Raw genomic sequence first — 27,729 nt, 5'->3', positions numbered from 1 at the left:
ATGGCTGGTCCAGTTAAGTTTCTGGTCAATGGTGACCCCCAGGATGTTGATGGTGGGGGATTCGGCGATGGTAATGCCGTTGAATGTCAAGGGGAGGTGGTTAGACTCTCTCTTGTTGGAGATGGTCATTGCCTGGCACTTTTCTGGCGCTATTGTTACTTGCCACTTATCAGCCCAAGCCTGGATGTTGTCCAGGTCTTGCTGCACGCGGGCTCGGACTGCTTCATTATTTGAGGGGTTGCGAATGGAACTGAACACTGTGCAGTCATCAGCGAACATCCCCATTTCTGACCTTATGATGGAGGGAAGGTCATTGATGAAGCAGCTGAAGATGGTTGGACCTAGGACACTGCCTTGAGGAACTCCTGCAGCAATGTCCTGGGGCTGAGATGATTGGCCTCCAACAACTACTACCATCTTCCTTTGTGCTAGGTATGACTCCAGCCACTGGAGAGTTTTCCCCCGGATTCCCATTGACTTCAATTTTACTAGGGCTCCATGGTGCCACACTCGGTCAAATGCTGCCTTGATGTCAAGGGCAGTCACTCTCACCTCACCTCTGGAATTCAGCTCTTTCGTCCATGTTTGGACCAAGGCCGTAATGAGGTCTGGAGCCGAGTGGTCCTGGCGGAACCCAAACTGAGCATCGGTGAGCAGGTTATTGGTGAGTAAGTGCCGCTTGATAGCACTGTCGACGACACCTTCCATCACTTTACTGATGATTGAGAGTAGACTGATGGGGCGGTAATTGGCCGGATTGGGTTTGTCCTGCTTTTTGTGGACATGACATACCTGGCCAATTTTCCACATTGTCGAGTAGATGCCAGTGTTGTAGCTGTACTGGAACAGCTTGGCTATAGGCGCGGCTAGTTCTGGAGCACAAGTCTTCAGCACTACAGCTGGGATGTTGTCGGGGCCCATGTCCTTTGCTGTATTCAGTGCACTCAGCCGTTTCTTGATATCACGTGGAGTGAATCGAATTGGCCTAAGACTGGCTTCCGTGATGGTGGGGATATCAGGAGGAGGCCGAGATGGATCATCCACTCGGCACTTCTGGCTGAAGATGGTTGCAAACGCTTCAGCCTTGTCTTTTGCACTCACGTGCTGGACTCCGCCATCATTGAGGATGGGGATGTTTGCAGAGCCTCCTCCTCCTGTTAGTTGTTTAATTGTCCACCACCATTCATGACTGGATGTGGAAGGACTGCAGAGCTTTGATCTGATCCGTTGGTTGTGGAATCGCTTCGCTCTGTCTATAGCATGTTGCTTCTGCTGTTTAGCATGCATGTAGTCCTGAGTTGTAGCTTCACCAGGTTGGCACCTCATTTTTTAGGTACGCCTGGTGCTGCTCCTGGCATGCTCTTCTACACTCCTCATTGAACCAGGGTTGATCCCCTGGCTTGTTGGTAATAGTAGAGTGAGGAATATGCCAGGCCATGAGGTTACAGATTGTGCTGGAATACAATTCTGCTGCTACTGATGGCCCACAGCGCCTCATGGATGCCCAGTTTTGAGCTGCTAGATCTGTTCTGAATCTATCCCATTTAGCACGGTGGTAGTGCCACACAACACGTTGGATGGTGTCCTCAGTGCAAAGACGGGACTTCATCTCCACGAGGACTGTGCGGTGGTCACTCCTACCAATACTGTCATGGACAGATGCATTTGCGACAGGTAGATTGGTGAGGACGAGGTCAAGTAAGTTTTTCCCTCGTGTTTGTTCGCTCACCACCTGCCGCAGGCCCAGTCTGGCAGCTATGTCCTTCAGGACTCGGCCAGCTCGGTCAGTAGTGGTGCTACCGAGCCACTCTTGGTGGTGGACATTGAAGTCCCCCACCCAGAGTATATTTTGTGCCCTTGCTACCCTCAGTGCTTCCTCCAAGTGGTGCTCAACATGGAGGAGGACTGATTCAAGACATATCCTGTCTTGTACAGTTGCTTATCATGCCTTATGTATCTCTTTCTCTCCCTTCCTCCAAAATCCTTGCTTCTACTTCGAGCAGTAAAGAGAAAACAAAGTAAACCAGTTTAAAATAGAGGCAGCCAGCTATCAGGCTTCTCTGATTTGTCTGCCTCACATAGCATCACATTGACGGATGACACAGGCTAATTTCATCATTTTCCTATGTGCAAACTATCTACACTGATTTTATTGCAATGATTCCATCTGTTCAGAAAATGCTAACGCATCACATTATTTTAAAACTGATTTATAGTGTACCATAAATTGTGCTTCTCTGTTGTAATATTCATGCAGTTTCTTGTTGAGCAGCAATCTACTCATTCAAATGCACCAAGCAAACAAAAAATGTTAAAATGTGTGTCGGTATAGGCAAAGTGAATGTAGGGTTATCTTGGTTCAGTTAATAACACTCTAGCTCATAAATCAAGGACCGCTCCAGTACATAAGCATATTGTCCAGGCTGGCACTGGAGTGCAATGCTGAGGGAGTCTTTCAGCTGAGACATGAAACCAAGGCTCCCTCCACCTGTTCAGGTAAACACAAAAAAGAAATTCCATCGTACTTTTTCAAATAAGAGTAGCGGGTTCTCCTGGTGACCTGGTCAACATTGCTCTCTTGACTTCACCAAAACAGACTAACTGGTCACTTATCTCGTTTGTGGGACCCTGCTGTGCACAATCTTACTGCTGCATTTACCTATAAAACAACAGTGACTACACTTCAAAAAAAAAAGTAATTGATTTAAGGTGAAGCACTGAGATATCCCGACAATGTAATAAAGTGCAAGCTCTTTGCTTTACCAACATTTTCCTCTAAAGGTTACAAACGCAGACATTGGTGGAAAATACAAGACAAGACTTGTTTTACAGAAAAATAAACCATCAGGTGACTAACCAACTCATATGGGGAAAAATTCCTCTGTGTGTTAGCTTCTCCTGTGGGATAAGTCTACAATGGATTCACAATTGTCTATGAGATCAAAGCGACACATGTTCGCTCATTTTCTTTTAAGAAATCACTGAACCTCTCGATGGATCTTGCTTATATCACATTAACTAAATTAGTAAAAGTGAAAAAGGCATCAAGTAATAAAAACATTTGAAACGTTAACAACTTTATCTTGGAGTGTGCAACAGCTTGTTGTAATGAAAACTCCCCATGGGATACAGAGGCTTGCAGTGACTGTAGTGCAGTCACATAGGAACAAGAGTAGGTCATTCAACCCCTCGTGCCAGATCCGCCATTCAATTAGATCATAGCTGATCTGTATCTCAACTCCATGTACCCTTCTTGGTTCTGTAACCTTTAATACCCTTGCTTAACAGAAATCTATCAATCTCAGTTTTGAAATTTTCAACTGACCTCGCCTCAACAGCTTTTTGGGGAGAATGTTCCAGATTTCCACTACCCTTTGTGCGAAGAAGTGCTTCCCGACATTATCACTGAAGGGACTGGCTCTAATTTTAAGGTTATGCCCCCCTTGTTCTGGGCTTCCCCACCAGAGGAAATAGTTTCTCTCTATCTACTCTACCAATTCCTTTAATCATCTTAAACACCTCAATTAGATCACCCCTTAATCTTCTATACTCAAGGGAATAAAAGCTTAGTCTATGCAACCTGTCCTCATAATTTAACCCTTTTAACCCCAGTATCATTCTGGTGAATCTGCGCACGACCCCCTCCAAAGCCAATACATCCTTCCTGAGGTGCGGTGCCTAGAATTGAACGCAGTGCACTAAATAGGATCTAACCAGGGCTTTATACAACTTTAACATAACTTCCATCCTTTTCTATTCCAGCCTCCTTCAAGTAAAAGCCAACATTCCATTAGCCTTTTTAATTATTTTTTGTACCTGTCCACTAGCTTTTAGCGATTTCTGAATGAATCTCTCTACTCATCCACAGTTTCTAGCTTCTCACCATTTAAAAAATACTCTGATCTATCTTTCTTAGGTCCAACATGGATGACCTCAGACTCCCCCACATTGAACTCCATCTGCTATTCACAAGTGCAATGTGGAAATCAGCTGGCTGATGCACAGGTCCTGGAGTTGTGCAAAACAATGGTCGTACTGGAGTGAATGGTACAGTGGTTTAACACGCTGCCCTCTCACCTCTGGGACCTCAGTTCAAATCAGAATGATAGGATGAAAGTCTTCTCTGTCTGCCAGCTGTAAAGTTATGTGAAATGAGTTTGGAAAGTCCCAGTTAGTACTGGGTATGGTCCCGAAGCATAAAGCTGCAACTAAACTGGGAACTTTATTCAGAGAAGTCCCAAAGATGATTAGTCTATGGAGTAGAAATGTTATGCTGGTGCAGTAGCGGGGTGTCCTTCTGAGGTGTGGGTTAAGACGTATTTTTGGGAATGTATAGAGAGACTATTGCAGCTGCTAGTGATATACTGACCTGAAAGAAGCATTCCATTTTCCAACAGCGAGGCTCCTCAACTTTAAACATAAATTCACAAAACATTAGATTAATAATGGTTTATAAAATTACAATATCAGTAATCTAATGGACACTGTAGCAAGATTGGCAGCTGGTAGAAAAATGTTTTTGGCAGGAAACTATTTAAAAGGCAGCTGGTATTAGATACGTAGATGTATTCATCAAGTGATGCTTTGTGTTTCAAGTCAAAAACAAATAATTCATCAACAACAAGTCACTGATATTCACTTCATTAATATATATCTCCCAAAACCTGAATATTATGGTACTTAGAGAAAGCTATAGATTTGTTTAATATTTTATCGCCTGACAATCACTTACACCTTGAATCACCAGCAGGAGGTACAGCGTGATATTGGCCTTTTGAGTTCAGGCGAGGAGTTTCTTGTCCTACTACCTTACATTACTGTACCCCAAACTGCTGCACTCTGCAAGTATGTGACAGTTAACAGTGACAAGTAGTAGTTTAAATTTGTTCTTGTGCTGTATATGCAGCACACTATAGCTTCTGGATTAAACTGATTGCTGTAAGCCCAGTGAACACTACTCTTTCTAGTCAACCCACCCCACTATGGTCAAAAAAATGAAATGGCATGCCAAACATTTCATAAAAGCTTCTCAATGAAACAAAATGGACTCCTCAACCAAAAACTAAGAAGGACTACAGAAGTCTGAAATTTGCAAACTTCCATCAGTAGTTGCAATATAAAATGTTTGAGATGATTATCACAGTTTTAAGTCGGCAATGAAACAATTCTTAATTTGTAGGTTTTTTTCTTTACTTCCTGCAAAGATATATTAGCAGAACTAATCTAATTGTTTTGCAATTCCTGCAGTTGCCTCTATCACATCTGCAAATGCACATAAAAACAAAAATGCAGCTACTAGTTCAATAAGCCTTCTATTTATCTACCAAAAATAAAACCAAGCCAATTTTACTCATTAAAGACAACCATTCATTGATTTGTTTCTAAGGCAGCTCAGAAAGAGAGAGTACGGTGGTGTTTTCTCTAAACTTTGCATTTGAAATGTAAGTTTGGATTTTTACTTCAACATAATCTATGCAGAGCTTCAGCACTGACTGAACAAATACCAGCCCGCCCCCGACACCCACCACCAGCCCGCCCCCGACACCCACCTCCAGCCCGCCCCCGACACCCACCTCCAGCCCGCCCCCGACACCCACCTCCAGTGAACACCAGCTGAAGTTCAGTATTTCAGAGTCATGTGCTAATCAAATGATGATTCAACCACCCATGAAGTTACAGTAACTGTTGCACTTGGAGATACTTTTACTGCTTACATCACTGATTAAACAGCTCATTTTACAACAATTCCCTCAGGAATATGGGCAAATCCAAGAATTGGTGTGGAAAGCAGGGAGCAAAGAAGAATGGTGTACAGAACCTCACTTTAGAGAGTAAACCAACAGTTCTTGAATTTTAGTTTGAGGATTCTGGATGAGGTTATTACATTTGTCATGTAAGAGGCAGGTAAAAATGACTCCTGACTCTAATCCTACCTATAAAAAGGTAATTTTTTAAAAATAGGTTTTTGGTGAATCTTGTGTGCTCATCAAGGTGAAGAATGAAATACTTTACCCACATTTGCTCTCCAGTGTCAGCATCAAACACTTTCAGCTCAGGTGTAACAGAATGGATGGGCTCCTTTTACTATGTCTCCTCCCATTATGTTTCAATCCAATTTTTCTACTTCCCACAAACGCTGTCGATATGATGCCAGGGAGAGATTTTCAAACCAGTGCCAATTTCTGGCAAACTGGGGACAGTTTTGTGTTGTTGCTCCACATCTACAAGGAATTGCTATTCCACCAAACTAAGCTGGATTGGAAGCTGGATGAGAGAGGCAATAAAGTACTAACTCATTGCACCACACAGTCCATTTTAATTTTAAGTGTGAAATATACTGTTCTTTCACCTCAGTTTTAGTTTAGTTTAGTTGCAGATTCTCTGAATCCCTTTTTGTAGGCAATACCACAACCTGTTTTTAAAACATCTTATAACAAATGTGGGACAATGAAGTGCAGGTGCAAGGATCATGGGCTCAATTTTAAAATCAAATTGCGGGTGCTTTGGGGGCGGGGGGTCTGTAAAAATCCCGAGCGGGTTCAGAAGCCGGCTCCAACCCGCCGACTTCCGGGTTTACCACAGACCCACCTGTGCGCGTGCGCTTCATGAATCCAGAAGTCCCGCCAGCAATGAAAGCCGACGGGATGATAGTTAAAGAACCAAATGTACCTCATCGAGATACTTAAGGTACTTTATTTCTGACGTAGTAGATAGTTAAAATGATTTTAAACTTACGTGGGCGGCATTCCCACGGCTTCCGATTCACGCCTGGAGGGCCGGATCAGGCAAAAATAAACGAAATAAATTAAATAAAAAACCATTGCACAAAGTTAAAAAACAAAATAAGCCTACCTTTCCACCCTGATCCGATGTCTCCCTCTCCGACCTCTCCGACCTCCCCCCCCACCCCACCCTGATCTTCAGCGTCTGCCATTCTCTGTAGCAGCACCGGATGACGTCTCGCTCCGTCTTTCTCTCCCCACCCCTGCACCCTCGGCGTTGCAGCTCCAGTCAGCAGGCTGTCAATCAGGCTGGCTGCTGGGCGCGAAGCCCGGAAACAACTTTAATCACCATCAATTATATTGCAATTGCGTCGGAAAAGGTTTTTTTTTGGGTTTGCCATGCGCACCTTCACCCCCCCCCCCTCCCCCACAACTGCTAGCAACCCACCACCATTTCAAAATTGAGCCTCATTTGTTTGAAAAGATTTAAGGTAATTAGCAAAAGAACCAGAGGGGAGATGAGGAGAATATTTTTTTTTAAACAAAGTGAGTTGTTAAGATCTGGAATGCACTGCCTGAAAGGGTGGAGGAAGCAGATTCAATAGTAATTTTCAAAAAGAAATTGGATAAATACTCGAACGGGAAAAATTTTCAGGGCTACGGAAAAAGAGCAGGGGAGTGGGACTAATTGGATAGCTCTTTCAAAGAGCTGGCACAGGCACAATGGGTCGAATGGCCTCCTTCTATGATTCTGTAACTGAATATAGACAGTTCAAATATGTGGCATAATATCACAATTACTGTGCCGATCAAATGATAACTGTGGTGATTATTATAAAATCACAGAAATTTTGGTAAAGGAAGGCAGCTCTGGCCCCATCGTTAGCTCCCCCATTCTAATTTTGTTTTTGTTCTTTCCCCTCCTTTTAAATATCTAATTCTTCAATGTTTTGATTGACTTAGCTTTAATTGCTACTTCTGGTAATTTATTTCTTATCCTAATAACCACTTGAATCAAAATATTTCTTTTTACCTCCCCTTTATGTTTCAATCACCAATCCTAAAATTATGCCCCCTTTTACCAATGGAAACAATCATTCACAAACTAATCATTAAAACCCTTCCATAATTTTGAACACATCCCTTAAATTGATCCTTAACGTTTTCAGCTCCAATGAATACAGCCCTAGGTTTGTCATTTTAAGACTATAATAATTATATCCTTTCATCCCCATTACCATCCCAGTGAATCTAAATTGCATTTTGTCAATGCTTCTTTATCCCTCCTATAATGGGGCGCCCACACTGCACACAGTACTCCAACTGTGGTCCAAGCACTATCTTCTACAAATTCAACATCACTTCCTTGCTTTTGTATTCAGTGTGCCTACATAAAAAGCCCTGAATCCCAATTGCTTTTTTACAGTTTTTTCCACATGCAATCCTGCTTTTAAAGATCCTTGTATCTGTAATCCTAGATTCATCATTTACTCCATCCCATTGCAAGTTTTACCATTTAAGGTATATTTCCATTCTCTGCTCTTTTCCCCTAAAATGTATTTACATAGAATTAACAGCACAGAAACAGGGCATTCAGCCCAATTGGTCTGTGCTGGTGTTTATGCTCCACACGAGCTTTCTCCCACCTTACTTAATCTAATCTTTCTGCATATCCTTCTATTTTTTTCTCCCTTATGTACTTATCTAACTTCCCCTTAAAGGCATCTATTTTAATCACCTCAACTATTCCATATGATAGCAAGTTCCACATTCTAACCACTCTCTGGGTAAGGAAGTTTCTCATTAATTCTTTATTGCATTTATCAGTGACTATCTTATATTTATGGCCCCTAGTTTTAGACTCCCCCACAAGTGGAAACATCTTCTCTATGTCTACCCTATCAAACCCTTCATAATCTTAAAGGCCTCCATTAGGTCACCCCTCAGCCTTCCCTTTTCTGAAGTAAAGAGCCCTAGCCTATTTAGTCTTTCCAGATAGTTATAACCTCTCAGTTCTGTTATCATCCTTGTAAATTTGTTTTGCACCTTCTCCAATGCCTCTATATCCTTTTTGTAATATGGAAACCAGAACTGTGCACTGTACAAGTGTGGTCTAACCAAGGTTCTACACAAGTTTAACATAACTTCTCTGCTTTTCAATTCTATTCCTCTGGAAATGAACCCTAGTGCTTGGTATGCAATTTTTATGGCCTTGTTAACCTTCATTGCTATCTTTAGTGATTTGTGTATCTGTACCCCTAGATCCCTTTGCTCCTCTACCCTATTTAGACTTTTATTTTCCAAGGAGTACATTTCATCTTTATTCCTCCTACCAAAATGCACCACTTACCTATATTGAAATTCATTTGACATTTACGTGCCCATTCTGCAAATTTATTAACGTCTTCTTGCATTTTGTCACATTCTTCCTCAGTATTAACTATAGCCCCCAATTTGGTGTCATCTGCAAATTTTCAAATTGTATTTCCGATTCCAGAGTCCAAATCGTTTATGTAAATTGTGAACAACAGTGGAACACCACTTCCCACCTTAATGTCTATGCTATTAGCATTGATAGAGGAATAGATAAAGAGTAGAAAGCAGAGAGAGTATATGGGTCTTTCTTGAATTGGCACTCTTTGTTTTCTATTTTGTAGCCAGTTTGCTACCATTCTGCTATTTGTCCCCTGACTCCACATACTCTGATCTTAGTCACGAGTCTACTATGTGGTACCATATCAAAGGCCTTTTGAAAATCCAAGTATATTACGTCGACTACATTACCCTCATTTACTCTTTCAGTTACTTCCTCAAAGAATTTAGTACGATTGGTCAAGCATGCTTTTCCCTTTTGAAATCCATGTTGACTACTGTAGATGTATTTCTTCCCATTCATCTACGTTGAAGGACATTTCATACATATCGAACATCCTCGACTTGTCAATCTCCACTTGCAGTCTCCCATTTTCCCTTGGTTTGCTTCGCCCCTGATTTGGTGTCATTTCAAAATTTTGTTATTAGTCCCACTATGCAAAGGCTAAATCATTTATGTATATGGAGAACAAGGGAGGTCCTAACACAGATTCCCAGGGCACATGTCTAGCTGCATCGTGCCAATTCAAGAAAGACCCATTTACTCTCTCTGCTTTCTACTCTTTATCTATTCCTCTATCAATGCTAATAGCATAGACATTAATCTTCACAATAAATATCTTATTTGACACTTTATTAAAGGCTTTTTGAAAGTCCACGTACCAAATCCACGGCATCATTTTTGCATAATAGTTATAATTTCAAAGAATTTAATTAAGTTAGTCAAGCACAGTGTTTTCACAAATCTGCGCTGACTCCAAGTCATAGAATAGAATGGTTACAGCACAGAAGGAGGCAATTCGGTCCATCGAGCCAGTGCCTGCTCTTTATAAGAACAATACAGTTAGTCCCATTCCCCTGAAAGTTTTTTCCCCTTCAAATATTTATACAATCCCTTTTTGGAAAGTGACAATTGAATCTGCTTCCACCACCCTTTCAGGCAACGCATTCCAGATCATAACTACTCGCTGGGTAAAAAAGATTTTCCTCATGTTGTCTTTGTTCCTTTTGCCAATCACTGTAAACCTGTGTAGAACAAGAGGGCATATGACAGACGTCAGGTTAATAATACAAGTAAGTACCAGGCTGAATATAGAAAGTACAGAGAAGTGAAAAAGGAAGTAAGAGGGGCAAAGAGAGAGTATGAGAATAGACTGGCGGCTGTAATAAACACTTGAACATTTCTATCAAATCTCCTCTTAACCTTCTCTGCTCTAAGGAGAACAACCCCACCTTCTCCAATCTATCCACGTAACAGAAGTCCCTCATCCCTGGAACCAATCTAGTAAATCGTTTCAGCGCCCTCTCCAAGGCCTTCGCATCCTTCCTAAAGTGTGGTGCCCAGAATTGGACACAATACTCCAGCTGCGGCCAAACCAGTGTTTCATAAAGGTTCAACATAACTTCCTTGCTTTTATACTCTATGCCTCTACTTACAAAGCCCAGGATCTCGTATGCTTTTTAACTACTTTCTCAACCTGTCCTGCCACCTTCCAAGATTTGTGCACATATACCCCCAGTCTCTCTGTTCCTGCACTCCCTTTAGAATTGTACTCTTTAGTTTACAATGCCGCTCCTCGTTCTTCCTGTCAAAATGTATCACTTCACACTTCTCTGCAATAAATTTCATCTGCCATGTATCCGCCCATTCCACCAATCTGTCTATATCCTCCTCACTGTTCACTATACTTCCATGTTTGGTGTCTTCTGCAAATTTTGAAATTCTGCCCTGTACACCCAAGTCCAAGTCATTAATATATATCAAAACAATCAGCGGTCCTAGTACCGACCCCTGGGGAACACCACTGTATATCTTCCTCCAGTCAGAAAAACAACCGTTCACCACTACTCTCTGTTTTCTATCACTTAGCCACTTTTGTATCCACACCGCCACTGCCCCTTTTATTCCATGGGCTTCAATTTTGCTGACAAACCTACCATGTAGCACTTCATCAAACACCTTTTGAAAGTCCATATACACATCACCAACCGCATTGCCCTCATCAACCCTCTCTGTTACCTCATCAAAAAACTCAATCAAGTTAGTTAAAGATGATTTAACTTTAACTAATCCGTGCTGGCTTTTCTTTATTAATCCACACTTGTCCAAGTGTGACTATTGATTTTGTCCCAGATTATCGTTTCTAAAAGTTTCCCATCACCGAGGTTAAACTGATTGGCCTGGAGTTGCCGGGTTTATCCTTACACTCTTTTTTGAACAAGGGTGTAACATTTGCAATTCTCCAGTCCTCTAGCACTACCCCCATATCTAAGGAGGATTGGAAGATTATGGTCAGCACCTCTGCAATTTCCAGCCTTACTTCCTTCAGCAACCTAGGATGCATCCCATCTGGACCGGGTGACTTATCTACTTCAAGTACAGCCAGCCTTTTTTGTACCTCCTCTTAATCCATTTTTAGTCCATCCAGTATGTCAACTACCTCTTCTTTTACTGTGACTTTGACAGCATCATCTTCCTTGGTAAAGACAGATGCAAAGTACTCATTTAGTACCTCAGCCATGCCCTCCGCCTCCATGCGTAGATCTCCTTTTTAGTCCCTAAATCAGACCCACCCCTCCTCTTACTACCCGTTTACTATTTATATGCCTATAGAAGACTTTTGGATTCCCTTTTATGTTAGTCACCAGTCTATTCTCATATTGTCTCTTTGCCCCTCTTATTTCCTTTCTCACTTCTCCTCTACTTTCTATATTCAGCCTGGTTCTCACTTGTATTATCATCTGTCATACACCCCCTTTTTCTGCTTCATCTTACTTTCTATCTCTTTTGTCATCCATGGAGCTCTGGCTTTGGTTGCCCTACCTTTCCCCCTTGTGGGAATGTATTTAGACTGTACCCGAACCATCTCCTCTTTAAAGGCCGCCCATTGTTCGATTACAGTTTTGCCTGCCAATCTTTGGTTCCAATTTGCTTGGGCCAGATCCATCATCAACCCACTGAAATTGTCCCTGATTAGTCCATACCTTTCTAAATACTCACTGTTATTACCAATTGTGGCCGCTGGAAGTTTTCTACTATCAATCAGAGGGTAATGGTCTATAGTTACTTAACTTATTCCTTTCCATTTTTAAGAACAGGGATACAACATTTGCATATTCAACCCATTTGTACAATTCCCATTTTCAAATGCTATTGGAAAATTACTACTTACCTGAGCTATTTCCTTACTACTCTGAAGTAGATTATCTAGGGCTGGTTGCTGAAGATTAAGTCCCACTAATCCTTTCAATACGGTTTTCTCAATATTTAAATCCGCATTAGTTACTCTTCCATATCCTTTTCTGATTCTCTTACAGTTCTTCCTTCAACATCTACTATAAGGTTGCCTTCTTGATCTCCTCGTGGCCTCACCCTGTCTCTGACTATTCTCGTGCTTCTGATGTGCTTATAAAATCCTTTGGTATTACCCTTTCTGTTGACTTGTCAATATTTTTCATACTCTCTTTCAGCATTATGAACCTCCTCTTTTGCTCCTCTCCTTTGATTTTGGTATTTTGCCTGTTTTTTTCCGTATTACTAGTTTACTTCTTAATGCTTTATATTTGTCCTAATTACTTTCATCTTGCACCTAAATATTTCTCTGATGGTCTGCTGGTTAATCTATCTTATTTGTCTGGGTTAAGCCCCTTTACTGCCTCAAAAATGTGCTCTTTTCCAGTCCAGCCTCTTTGTTGTGACTCCACTTTTTCTTTATCTATTCGGATTGTAATCATATTCATAAGGTTAGGATTATCACTGGCTCTTAAATATTGTCAAACTTTGCAATTTACTTACTATCTAGAACCAAGTCTAGTATTGCATCTTTCTTCATTGAACTTGTAAAGTATGAATTTATAAAGCAGACCTGAATGTATTCTATGAATCCCTCCTCATCCTCTCCACCACGGTTAGCATTACCCCATGCTACCTCTGGCTAGTTACATTAATATGGCCCTTTTACTTCTGCTAATCACCTTGAATTGTCTACAAATCTCTTCCTCACTATTTGACAGTCTAAAATGGATACCCAAAATTGTTACAGAATCCTTATTCAATTCCATCCAACTATTTTCTTACACTACCTTTGATGATATCTAATCTTGATAATAACTTTGTAATGCCAACTCTCGTTCTTGTTACTTTCCCCATCTCTTCTGAGAATTAAACATACAGGAATGTTTATTTTCCAGCCCTGCCTCAGTAGGTAAGACAAGACGAGGGAAAGACAAGTTTCTGTCAAAGATATAATGTAATGCCTCCCCACAGTAATTAGCACTTAGTTTCCCAATTTTATTCCTTCATACATTTGTATATTTGATACCCCATCCCTGTCCCATTGTTATCTCTTGATATGTAGGCAATTCATCAATGTTCTATTGTTACTCCTTGGAGATAGATATATACACACATTATATGAATATAAATATTAGATATCTTCAGTAACGACAGGGCAGGGTTGAAACAGAAACACCATCCAAATATTGATCTTCAACTGGGAAGAAGTAGGCTAGTGTCAGTCCCGGTAGGCTACCATCCTGAGTGCCTGCCTGCCTCCTGGCTACATTTTCTGGCTCCCTTTGTCATCTTCTCCCAGTTCTTCACTTCCTCACCATCCTGTCCAGGCATAGCTACATTACAGAACCTCTGGTATAAATATTTCTCCCCAGTCTGTAGGCCGCTTCTGTGACTGCTGTTCAAAAAAGATTTGCATTTATATTTTCTTTCACATCCTTGGGATGTCTCAAAACTCAGTGGTAACAATCTCACTACTGAATCAAAAGATCCTGGGTTCAAGCCCCACTCCAAACACTTGAGCACATAATTAAGGCTGGCCCTTTAGTGCAGTACTGAGACAGTGCTGCACTGTCAAAGGTTCCATCTTTTGGATGAGACATTAACCAATGCTCTGTCAGCAGGGCATAAAAGATCCCATGGTACTATTTGAAGAGCAGGGGAATTCTCCCAGTGTCCTGGCCAACATTTATCCTTCAATAAACATCACTAAAATAGATTATCTGATCATTTATTTATTTTAAAGTGTAGTCACTGTTACATAGTCAAACACAACAGAAAGATTACACACAGCAGTTAATCTGCTTTTTGGTGGTGTTGGTTGTGGGAGAAATGTTGACCAAGACATTATCCTTCAAATTATAAAATGACTTTATGCTGACAAACCTACCATTTCACATCTTCGCTTTTTACAAAAAATAAAGCCAAGTGCTTTTTTGATTGCAGGGGGTGGGGGTTGGTAGGCAGGGGGCAGGGATTGGGGTGAAAACAATCCAGTAATTGATTGTTGACACCTTTAACATAAAACAGTGGGTCCTGCTTTCACTTTCTGCTCACAGGGACTTCTAAACCTAAAGCAATTTCAATATGCAAATCAAGGTGCTGCTCTGCTGGGCTACACAATATGCCTCAGCTGCTGTGATTCTGCTCTGCCACTCAACCCTTCAAGTTTAAGGTAACCTGTTCCAGCCTACAGTGCCCATCTGCTCCGCCACCACATTCCCCAGCCTACTGCTGTTATCTACTGAGGTTCAAGACTGTAGATCAGTGCACTGCTGACTTCTCAGCTTTAGTCTGCTACTGTGTTGGATCTTGGACAGAAACCCGCCTTCTTTGGGATGAAGCCCATCTCTCCACTGGCTGTGACCTCCACCTTCATGCCTCTGTCAGTATTCTCTGAAAGGCCCATCAAGGCATCTGTTATTGACTCCTTACAAGCAGCAGCCCCAACTGCCCAGTCTCCTCCCTCAACGACCTTCTCACCCAACACGCCCGCTAGGGGCAAATCTCGCCAACCTTTGATGAGACCTCACCTGGAGTACTGTGTACAGTTTTGGTCTCCTTACCCAAGGAGATACTTGCCTTAGACGTGGTGCAACAAAGGTTCACTAGATTGATTCCTGGGATGAGAGGGTTGTCCATGAGGAGAGATTGAGTGGAATGGGCCTATACTCTCTGGAGTTTAGAAAAATGAAAGGTGATCTCATTGAAACATACAAGATTCTGAGAAGGTTTGACAAGGTAGTTGCTGAGAGTCAGTTTCCCCTGGCTGGAGAGTCTAGAACTAGGAGCACAGTCTCAAGATAAGGGATTGGACATTTAGGACTGAGATGCGAAGGAATTTCTTCACTCAGAGGGGATGTGAATCTTTGGAATTCTCTACCCCAGAGGGCTGTGGATGTTCAGTCCTTGAGTATATTCAACAATGAGATAGATAGATTTTTGGAATCAAGGGTTATGGGGATAGGGCTGGAAAGTGGAGTTGAGGTCAAAGATCAGCCATGATCGTATCGAATGACGGAGCAGGCTCGAGGGGCCGTATGGCCTACTCCTGCTCCTACTTCTTATTTTCTTACGAACAAGACCCTTACCATCCACGACTTTATTGTGGTTGATTGCATTGACATCCTGGCATCCTGCCCCCTAGTGAAGCCTTTCCACATGGCTATATGTTCCATCACCTGCCTAACTAAACCACAGTGGTGGCGATATTGCCCCCATCAGCAAATCACACCTTGGTCTCTTCCCCTATTTCATTGGCAACTTTGTCCCCTTCGTGCACCTGACCTTGTTCCACCCATCTTGCCTCCCCTTTAAATTCCTCATTTTCTACCAACCCTGGCCCCCAGGCCCCTCCTGCGTTTCTCCTCAAGATATTCTCCCTCCTGTTCTGCCTCAGGCTCTAAACTGAGCAACTCCCCATCTCAAGTCATCTTGTCCTCTCTCCTCAGATTTTATGGCTCTCCTGTCCTCCCTAAACTTCTCCTTCTAATAGTCAAGGCCACCCCCTTGCACATGGCCTCTCTACTCCCCTTGTCTCAATCACACACAAGGCCACCTTGGACCACTTCCTTGTTTTCCCCACCATCCCTTCCAACCCCACCTCTGGAAAAAAAACTCTTCCTCCAAGTCACAACTACACTTTCAGACTCCAACTGCCTAGCCTTTGGCCTTCCTTTCGTCAGCTGTCGAGCTGCTCAATCCTTTACCTCCACCTTTGATGCCCTTACGCTCAAGTAAAATCTTTACGCTTTCCCACTCTGGTCATTCCCACTCTCCAGGATCATCTTGGAGAGCAAAGATAACCCCTGGCTTCTTTTCTCTACTGTCATTTCCTTAAACTTCTCTCACTTGCCTCCTCCACCCTCACCTCCAGCAAGTGCAAGGAACTTATGAATTTCACTTAGTTGAGACTGTCCGTTCAGCTGCGTCTGCTGTTTACCTCCTTCCCCAGGCCAATCAAACCAAACCTCCCCACAGGCTCCTCCCTGCCTTGGCCCTGACCCCCTGTATTTCTCTACTATCTCTCCCCTCATGCACTTTCTAAGCTCATCTTATCCATGAGACTCACCTCCTGCTGGCTTGATCCCATCCTCACTAAGCTGAAATAACTTCCCTTCCTGGCCCCCATGACATTGTAAATGGTTCCCTCTCCTCTGGCATTGTCCACCTTCCTTTCAAAACTGTCAACACCCACCTCTTCAAACCCACCCCCCCCCACCTCAACCTCTCTGTCATTGCATACTACCATGCCATCTCCAACCTTCCTTCCCTTAGCAACATCCTTGAATGTAGTATTGTCTACCAAACACACGCCCATCTTTCCCACAACTCCATGTTTGAATCTCTCCGAAATGTTTTGCCTTAGGATTCAAATGGTCCTAACAAAGACATAAATAACATCCTCTGTGACTGTGATTGCTGCATTTTCCTTCCTCGTCCCCCCTGCAGCCTTTGATACAGTCGACTACACCATCACTTTCTAACGCTTTTCCTCTGTTGTCCAGCTCAGACGGATTGCACTCACTTGGTTCTATCCCTAGCTACCCAGTCATAGCCAGAGTATCTCCAACAATGGCTTTGCTTCTCACCCCCACATTGTTATCTACGGAGCTCCCCAGGATCTATCCTAGATGCCCTCTTCTTCCTCAGCTGCATGCTACCCCTTAGCTACATCATCCACAAACATGGGGTCAGCTTCCACATGTACGTTGATGACATCCAGCTCCACCTCTCGATCACCTTTCTCAACCTGTCCACTGCCTCGGTGTTGTCAGACTGCTTGTCCAACATCCAGTCTTGGATGGTCTACAATTTCCTCCAGTTAAACATTGGGAAGACCAAAGCTATCGTCTTCAGCCCTCACCACAAACTCCACAATGTTGCCACCATTCCCATCCCCTTCCCTGGCCGCTGTCTCAGGTTGAATCAGACTGTTCACAACCTCAGCAACATTTTCAACCCGAGCTCAGGTTTCGCCCTAAAATCCTCTCTGCCTACTTCCACCTCCATAACAATTGCCTGCCTCCACCTCCATGCTTACCTCAACACATCTGCCGCTAAAACTTTCATTCATGCCTCTGTCACTCTCAGACTTGAATATTCCAATGCATTCCTGGCTGGCCTCCCATCCTCTATCCTCTGTAAAATTCAGCTCATCCAAAACGCTGCTGCCCGTATCCTATCCCATACCAAGTCCCACTCACCTATCACTGCTGTGCTCACTGACCTGCACTGGCTCGCGGTCCCCCAACACCTTCAATTTAAAATTTTCATGTCATGTTTAAATCCCCTCATGGCCTTGCCCCTCTCTATCTCTGTAACCTTCTCCAGCCCTACAACTCTGGCCTCTTGTGCAACCTCCCCATTAGCAGTCGTGCCTTCAGCCATCTAGGTCCCACATTCTGTAATTTCCTCCCTAAACCCCTCTGCCTCCACTTCCCATTCCTCTTTTAGGACCCTCCTTAAAACCCAACACTTTCAAAGCACAAACTTTCAGCACTCATTCTAATATCTCCTTCTGGCTTGGTGTCCATTTTTGTCTGATTACAGCTCTATGAAGTACCTTGGTACATTTTTCTATGTTAAAGGCATTATATACATGCAAGTTATTGATGAACAACACCATTAGGAAAAAGTCCCAGCATCGATACACTCATCCTTTATCTTAAACAACAGTAGGAATGATTAACTACTCGCATGATAGCTTTGACAATAAAAATTATGGCAGAGGTAATGGACAAGCACTTTCAACTCAGTCTGCTAAACAAAAAGCTTAAAAGTAATAAAAACTGTAAAACACTTTTCTCAGAGGCAGAGTTACTCAACAGAATGACAACTGCCCACACTGTATTTAAGAGGAAGGTACAGTGCCTATACCCTTTTAGGAAGAGTTACCAGTTCTGAAGTACAAGGAGGCCGAATTTCCGTAGTTGTAATGACACAAATCAAATGAGAAACAGCCATTACACCCTGCACAAAAAAGAAGAGGAAAGGGATAAGCAGGGTAATTATAGACCAGCTAGCTTCAAATCAGTTGTAGGAAAGCTGATAGACACCATAATAAGGAACATTAGTGAACACTCAGTAAAGCATGGGCTTAACAGAGAGAGACAGTCAACATGGATCTGTAAAGGTTACATCATGACTAATGCAAATCAAATTCTTTAAGGAAATCACCAAGTTTATGGACAAAGGGAATGCAGTGGGTGTGACATATTTGGATTTTCAAAAACTGTTTGTTAAAGTGCCTCAGGGGTCTATGTTGGGATCTCTCATTCTCCATATGCATAAACAAGTTGGAAATGGGCATAAAGGGCCAATATCAAAATCTGCTAATGACATAAAATTAGAAGCCATAGCAAACTGAATAAGAACACAAGACAAGGTAGACAGGTTAGGGGAGTGGGCAGATACGTGGAAATTGGCAATTTATGTAAATAGATGTAATGTGGTATATTGGTGAGAAAAGGAACAGAAAATGGAAATATAATCTAAACAGTAAAATTCTCAGCGGGTCGGAGGAACTGAGGGATCTGGGGGGTACAGTCACGAAGATGTTTAGAAAAAAACATAAAAAGGAGCAAAAGGGATTCACAGTTTTATATAAAGGGTTACTGCACATAAAAGTAATTTAAGTATTGAAAAATATGGAAGGGTTTCAGAGAGTAAATAGTGAAAAATCATTTTAACCGGTTGGTGAATTTGTAAGGAGACAGAAATTCAGGATTAGTACTACAAACATAAAGGAAGAGCTTAGAAGAAATGTTGCCATGCAGAGTTACTAAAATATGGAACATATTACCACAAGTGACAATCGAAGCTGAGTCAATCACAGTATTTAAGAAGGATTAGATAATAATTTTGGGAGGAAATGTTTTAAAAGGTATTGGAAAAGAGCTGGGGAAATGGGATTCAGCTGAATCGCTCCAAGGCACAGCCAGCACTGGCGCAAGTACAGGCACGATGGACTGAAGAGCCTATGTATGTGCTAAAAATCCCATGGCCAACAAGCAAACAGGCCATATTCGATTTAGTGGTGAGTAATGAGCCTTAATTAAACAACCTAATGGTAAGGGAACACCTAGCTAACAGTGACCAGAACATGATTGAATTCGATATTAAATTTGAGAGGGAGAAGAGTCAGTCACAAAATAAGGTTTTAAATTTAGGTGAGGCGGACTTTGGTGGGATGAGGCAGGAATTGACCACAGTAAACTGGGCAGAACTATTAATTGATAAAACTACAGATGAACAGTGGGAGGTGTTCAAAGAAATATTTGGTAGCAAACAAGACCTGTACATATCCCTAAAGGGCAAGAGCTCTACTTGTGTATATAAACAACATTAGTCAAAAAAGTGAGAGATAGTATAAAGCTAAAAGAAAGGGCTTATACAAAAGGCAAAGAACAGTAGAGATCCTGAGGACTGAGAGAAATATAAAGAACAGAAAAGGAATACAAAGAAATTAATAAGAGCTGCAAAAAGGGAAGACAAGAAAAAAATTGCAAGGGATATCAAGGACAGCATTAAAGGTTTTTATAAGTATATAAAGAGAAGGAGGGTGGCTAAGAGTAATGTAGGCCCCTTAAAGACAGACACAGGTGATACTGTAATTGAAAATCAGGAATTGGCAGACTTCCTAAATACTTACTTTCTATCGGTTTTCACAGTAGAGGATGAGGACAAAGTACCAGAGATACAAGGAAATGTAAAAATAAATCAAGCGGAGGAACTTACTAGGTTTAATAGTTAAAAAATGTTAATGGAGAAAATAATGAGACTAAAGATAGACAAATCTCCAGGACCTGATGGTTTCCACCCCAGGGTATTAAAAGAAGAAAACTGTAGATGCTGTAGTCATGCTCATCCAAAACTCTTGATTCAGGATTGGATGTAAAAATTACCATTGCCACTCCACTATTTAAGAAAGGTAAGAGAGATAAACTAGGAAATTATGGGGCTATTAGTCTAACGTCAGTTGTGGGCAAATTGCTAGAATCCATTATTAGGGCAGAGTGACTGAGCACTTGAACAAACATGAACTTTTCAGAGAAGGCCAGTGTGGATTTGCAAAGGGTAAGTCATGTCTAACGAACTTAGTTGAATTTTTGGGGGCGGTAACTAACGTGGTAGACGAGGATGTTATTTATATGGACTTCCAGAAGACATTCGATAAGGTTCCACATAAGAGACCGTTAACAAAAGTGAGAGCGCATGGAATTGGAGGCAACTCATTGACATGGTTAGGGAATTGGTTAGGAGGTAGGAGACAGAGAGTAGGGATAATGGGTATGTACTCCAACTGGCAGGATGTGACTAGTGGTGTCCCCAGAGATCTGTACTGGGGTCTCAGCTGTTCACTATATTTATCAATGACTTGGATAAAGAAATAGAGAGCCATATATCTAAGTTTGCGAATGACATGAAGTTAGGTGGCACAGTGAATGGGAGCAAGAAGTTGCAAAGGGACATTGATAGATTAAGCGAGTGGGCAAATCTGTGGCAGATGGAGTTCAATGTGGGGAAGTCTGAGGTCATCCACTTTAGGCATAAGAAAGAAAGAACAGAGTACTTTCTAAATGGTGAGAAGCTAGGAACTGTGGAGGAGCAGAAAGATTTGGGAGTTCAAATACAGAAATCATTAAAAGCTAATTGACCCGCACAAAAAATAATTAAGGCGGCTAATGGAATGTTGGCCTTTATCTCAAGGTGGCTGGAAGTTATGTTACAGTTATATAAAGCTCTGGTTAGACCCCATTTAGATTACTGCGGTCAGTTCTGGGCACCGTATCTCAAAGGATATACCAGCCTTGGAGAAGGTGCAGCGCACATTCACCAGAATGATACCGGGGCTAAAAGGGTTAATTTATGAGGATGGGTTGCATAGACTAGGCTTGTATTCCCTTGAGTATAGAAGATTAAGGGATGATGTAATCGAGGTGTTTATGATGGTTAAAAGAATTGATAGAGTGGATAGAGGGAAACTATTTCCTCTGGTAAGGGAGTCAAGAACAAGGGGCATAATGTTAAAATTAGAGCTAGGCCATTCAGAGGTGATGTCAGGAAGTACTTCTCCACACAAAGGGTAGTGGAGATCTGGACTTCTCAACAACAACTACTTGTATTTACATAGCGCCTTGAACATTGTAATACATCCCAAGGCATATCGCAGGAGCGTTATCAAACAAAGTTTGACACCGAACCACATAAGAATATATTAGGATAGATGACCAAAAACTTGGTCAAAGAGGTAGGTTTTAAGGAGTGTCTCCCCCAAAAAGCTGTTGAGGCTGGGGGTCAATTGAAAATTTCAAAACTGAGATTGATAGATTTATATTAAGCAAGGGTATTAAGGGTTATGGAACCAAGGCGGGTAGATGGAGTTAAGATACAGATCAGCCATGATCAAGTTGAATGGTGGAACAGGCTCGAGGGGTTGAATGGTCTACTCCAGTTCCCAAATGAATGGGGAAAATAATTCAGCTCTTCACTCTGACTCCATAACTCCTTTGAGCCCTACTGCCAACAAATGTCATCACAAGTGTCATCCCTTTATGCAGATTGTGGGGAACCAGTTTGAAAAAAGCTTCTTAAAAACTCGTTTTGGATTCAGTTTTGATGAAGCAATAGAGAAGGCACAGCGCAGATTCACTTGGTTGTTGCCTGGAATAAGGAAATACAAACACTTGAAAAATTGGGTCTGCTTTTGTTAGATTATTTGATGGAGGTGTTCAAACTTATGAGGATGGGACAGAGTAGATAGAAACAGATTGTTTCCACTGGTTGAAGGATCTAGAATGAGGGGACATAAATATAAGATTAAATGCAAAAAATTTAGGACCGAGGAGGAGAATTGTTTATAATATTGACACAAAAAAATGGAAAGATATTAAAAAGTATTTAAGCTTTATTACCATTCCTCAATTTGTTTTTAAAACAAGGTACCAATAATGCAACTTACACACTCATATGGCTGAAACTGCACCTGCTGTGGGTACAAGTGATAGCAATCATATCACATATCAAAAATCATATGATTTTTGTCATATGAATAAGCTGGTTAATTCGGTCTTCAATACTGAATAGCTAATGGTACCAGGCCAACTTGTTGCATGCAAAACAAGTAAATAATGCACAAGAGATTTAATTTGCTTTAATACTCTCCAACACACAAATCCACTTGTGGCCAGTTGATGACATTAAAAATTAAAATTGTTTTTATGTGTGTCCAGACTGTCTGGACACACTTAATGTTTGTTTGTTGAATATAATAATATATAAAATCACATTAATGTTCGAACATCTCTGTAAACATTCTCCTAACCGGCAGAATACAATTTGCAGCCTCTAATATAACACTTATCTTGCCTGCTATGCTTTACACTTTACAGCTACTGGTCTGAGTGGTAATGCAGTTTAACTGCAGCCTTATTGATTATGCGACATTGAATGGTACTTCCATGTTCAGGCTAGTTTGCGGTGTGGTTACTATCCCTTATGGAAGTCTGATATATTCAGAAGTCCCTTTATGCAGATTATGGGGAACCAGTTTGAAAAAAAGCTTCTTAAAAACTCATTTTGGATTCAGTTTTGATGAAGCAATAGAGAGGGCACAGCACAGATTCACTTGGTTGTTGCCAGACATAAGGAAATACAAACACTTGTAAAATTGGGTGTGCTTTTGTTAGAAGAGAGGAGATTATGGGATGATTTGATAGAGGTGTTCAAACCTATGAAGATAGGACAGAGTAGATAGAAACAGATTGTTTCCAGTGATTGAAGGGTCTCGAATGAGGGGACATAAATATAAGATTAAATGCAAAAGATTTAGGGCAGAGGAGGAGAATAGATTTTATTACACTGAGGGTTATGAGGCTGTGGAATGCATTACCAGAGTTAATGATTGAAGCAGAGACCATGTTAACTTTTAAGAAAATGTTAGTGAGGTGGTTAAAGGAAAAAGGAACAAAGGGATTTTTTTTATTCGTTCATGGGATGTGGGCGTCGCTGGCAAGGTCAGCCATTTATTGCCCATCCATAATTGCCCTTGAGGTGGCGGTGGTGAGCCGCCTTCTTGAAATGCTGCAGTCCGAGAGGTGAAGATTCTCCCACAGTGCTGTTAGGTAGGGAGTTCCAGGATTTTGACCCAGCGACGATGAAGGAACGGCGATATATTTTCAAGTCGGGATGGTATATGACTTGGAGGGGAACGTGCAGGTGGTGATGCTCCGAAGTGCCTGCTGCCCTTGTCCTTCAAGGTGGTAGAGGTCGCAGGTTTGGGAGGTGCTGCCGAAGAAGCCTTGGCGAGTTGCTGCAGTGCATCCTGTGGATGGTACACACTGCAGCCACGGTGCGCTAGTGAAGGGAGTGAATGTTTAGGGTGGTGGATGGGGTGCCAATCAAGCGGGCTGCTTTGTCCTGGATGGTGTCAAGCTTCTTGAGTGTTGTTGGAGCTGCACTCATCCAGGCAAGTGGAGAGTATTCCATCACACTCCTGACTTGTGCCTTATAGATGGCGGAAAGGCTTTGGGGAGTCAGGAGATGAGTCACTTGCCGCAGAATACCCAGCCTCTGACCTGCTCTTGTAGCCACAGTATTTATGTGGCTGGTCCAGTTAAGTTTCTGGTCAATGGTGACCCCCAGGATGTTGATGGTGGGGGATTTGGCGATGGTAATGCCGTTAAATGTCAAGGGGAGGTGGTTAGACTCTCTCTTGTTGGAGATGGTCATTGCCTGGCACTTGTCTGGCACGAATGTTACTTGCCACTTATCAGCCCAAGCCTGGATGTTGCCCAGGTCTTGCTGCATGCAGGCACAGACTGCTTCATCAGCTGAGGGGTTGCGAATGGAACTGACCACTGTGCAATCATCAGCGAACATCCCCATTTCTGACCTTATGATGGAGGGAAGGTCATTGATGAAGCAGCTGAAGAAGATGGTTGGGCCTAGGACATTGCCCTGAGGAACTCCTGCAGCAATGTCTTGGGGCTGAGATGATTGGCCTCCAACAACCACTACCATCTTCCTTTGTGCTAAATATGACTCCAGCCACTGGAGAGTTTTCCCCGATTCCCATTGACTTCAATTTTACGAGGGCTCCTTGGTGCCACATTCAGTCAAATGCTGCCTTGATGTCAAGGGCAGTCACTCTCACTTCACCTCTGGAATTCAGCTCTTTTGTCCATGTTTGGACCAAGGCTGTAATGAGGTCTGGAGCTGAGTGGTCCTGGCGGAACCCAAACCGAGCATCAGTGAGTAGGTTATTGGTGAGTAAGTGCCACTTGATAGCACTGTCGACGACACCTTCCATCACTTTGCTGATGATTGGGAGTAGACTGATGGGGCGGTAATTGGCCAGATTGGATTTGTCCTGCTTTTGTGGACAGGATATACCAGGGCAATTTTCCACATTGTCGGGTATATATGCCAGTATTGTGGCTGTAATGGAACAAGGCTAGAGGCACGGCTCGTTCTGGAGCACCAGTCTTCAGCACTACAGCCGGGATGTTGTCGGGGCCCATGCCTTTGTAGTATCCAGTGCACTCAGCCGTTTCTTGATATCATGTGGAGTGAATCAAATAGGCTGAAGACTGGCTTCTGTGATGGTGAGGCCGAGATGGATCATCCACTTGGCAATTCTGGTTGAAGAGCATTGCAAACACTTCAGCCTTGTCTTTTGCATTCACGTGCTGGACTCTGCCATCATTGAGGAAGGGGATGTTCACAGAGCCTTCTCTTCCCGTTAGTTGTTTAATTGTCCACCAATTTGATGTGACAGGACTGCAGAGCTTTGATCTGATCCTTTGGTTGTGGAATCATTTCGCTCTGTCTATAGCATGTTGCTTCTGCTGTTTAGCATGCATGTAGTCCTGTGTTGTAGCTTCACCAGGTTGGCACCTTAATTTTAGGTACACCTGGTGCTGCTCCTGGCATGCTCTTCTACACTCCTCATTGAACCAGGATTGATCCCCTGGCTTGTTGGTAATGGTAGAGTGAGGAATATGCCGGGCCATGAGGTTACAGATTGTGCTGGAATACAATTCTGCTGCTGCTGATGGCCCACAGCGCCTCATGGATGCCCAGCTTTGAGTTATGGAACGGATGGGCACATGGAAGTAGGACTACTGTTCACGTGGAAGGTAAATACCAACACAACCTTGTTGGACAGAACAGCCAGTTTTCATTTTATATTGTCTATTAAATTCTATACATGTTTACTGTTTATTGCACAAACAACCTTTAAAAGGATCACACACGACAGAACTATTTACATTAACTGCATTAATAGTGGTAGGTAATGCAAAATTCAGAACATTACAAAACAAGGTGCAACAAATGAATATTCAAATATTATCTTGTTTAAAATTATTTTAATTATGTCACAGAATGGCACCCACAAGAATGGATTACTGATAATGTATAATTTCAAGTTCGGACACAGACTTAAATAACTTACATAAAGGAAATACATATTTATGCATTGAAAAGATTTTTTTCCACATTTCATTGTTATTCTCTTCAAAGAATATGAACTATAATTTATCCCATGATTTACTTTATGTCATGTAAATAGATAACAGCTGGTTGGCATCTCACGGTGTTACGTAGGCATTATTTTGAAGGCCACAGTTGCTCCCTTTTTTTTTTTTTAAGACTGGTCTTTGCATCCATACAAATGGTAGCTGAAAATGAGAATAGTGACCAACCACTTTATTGAGGTTAACACTTTATTGAGGTGGCCACTAAGGTTTCAAAGATGGTGGCTACATTGGCTACCTGGTCAAAATGTAACTGTCGAGCACTCATTTATTTTGAAACACTGAGTAGGTACAAAATCACTAATATGAATTTGCAATTTTTAAGGCTCCATCTCTCCTCCCATAAACAAATGTAACAAAAACACATGACCTTTTGGTCAATAACAAAGTTTATGCCTGCAAGGCTTTTGCTTTCCCACTCATTGCTTACTTTTTATCTTGTCAGATGTAGTAAAGACATACCACTCTGTCCACAATGGGATGAGTCGGTAGCGTGCGGACGGACATAATATAGAGGAAAAGACCAACATGGATAAATAACTCCAACAATAGATAAAATATCACTTTTGTGCTGGTTCTGGCCAGTTGAGAGGAAGCGAGGAAGTAGAAAACACCCAGCTTAAAATCAAGGACCAACCTCTCAAAAAAACACCAACAAAAAAGTGAAGAGATACAGAATAGGAAAGAGAGGAGTGACAGGGACCACATAAATATAACTTCCAGTAATGTCCATATGTTCTGATTTACATGCATATAATACGAACATTTTGATACAGGTCTTTATTTTAATGGTTAAATTTGCAATTTCTTCAAAAATACTCAATTACATTTTGAATGTAACATTTTCCACCTAATATGAACCAACTTCTGCATGTAAAAACTGTCATCTGTAAGATAGGAAAGAAGAAAGACTACCAGAGTACTTCAAATGTTGCTCAAAATAGAGATTCTGTGAATCGTTTCGACCCGCAACGAGTCCGACTCTGCATATATTATTACAGTAAACATTGTATATTATCACTGCAGCAAACAATCAAATTAATTAATAACATTACAACCAAGTTGGCAATCTTCATTAGAGGTTATGATCTTTTCCAAGGAAAAAAAAAGGAACACTTTCAGATAAGAGTTCTTTAAACATTGAATGACTAAAGCTGGTGAAATGAATATTCATTTGATTAAATGGATTAAGAAAAATAAGTTTTTCTCCTTCAACTCTCCTTTCAGTCCTGCCATACTGTCTCAGGCTCTGTTCCTCAGTGCTCACACAACTGTCACTTTATTTTCACTTTTCCCAATCTCTCTCACTCCCATTGCAATGCTATTGCCTTCAGTTTCTATTTCTTCTCAGGTTACACTAATACCAAAACTCACTCCAGAAATACCTTTCTTTCCCTCTATTCTAAGCTCCTGTTGCAAGCAATAGAACTTTGTGAGAAAGAAAACTAAAAGAACCTGTTCTTCATTGGACAAATTCTGGTCAACATGGTACTAAACACAAGAAATTAAAACCTCATCTCAAATCCATCAACACAGAACTAAATGCAACAGGAAACTAAAATCAGCTCAAACATGGAAAAAC

The sequence above is a fragment of the Heptranchias perlo genome, chromosome 2 (genome assembly GCF_035084215.1).
Source record: "Heptranchias perlo isolate sHepPer1 chromosome 2, sHepPer1.hap1, whole genome shotgun sequence".
Taxonomy (NCBI): domain Eukaryota; kingdom Metazoa; phylum Chordata; class Chondrichthyes; order Hexanchiformes; family Hexanchidae; genus Heptranchias; species Heptranchias perlo.
The sequence above is the reverse complement of the archived record's forward strand: the minus strand, read 5'-3'. Positions refer to the sequence as shown.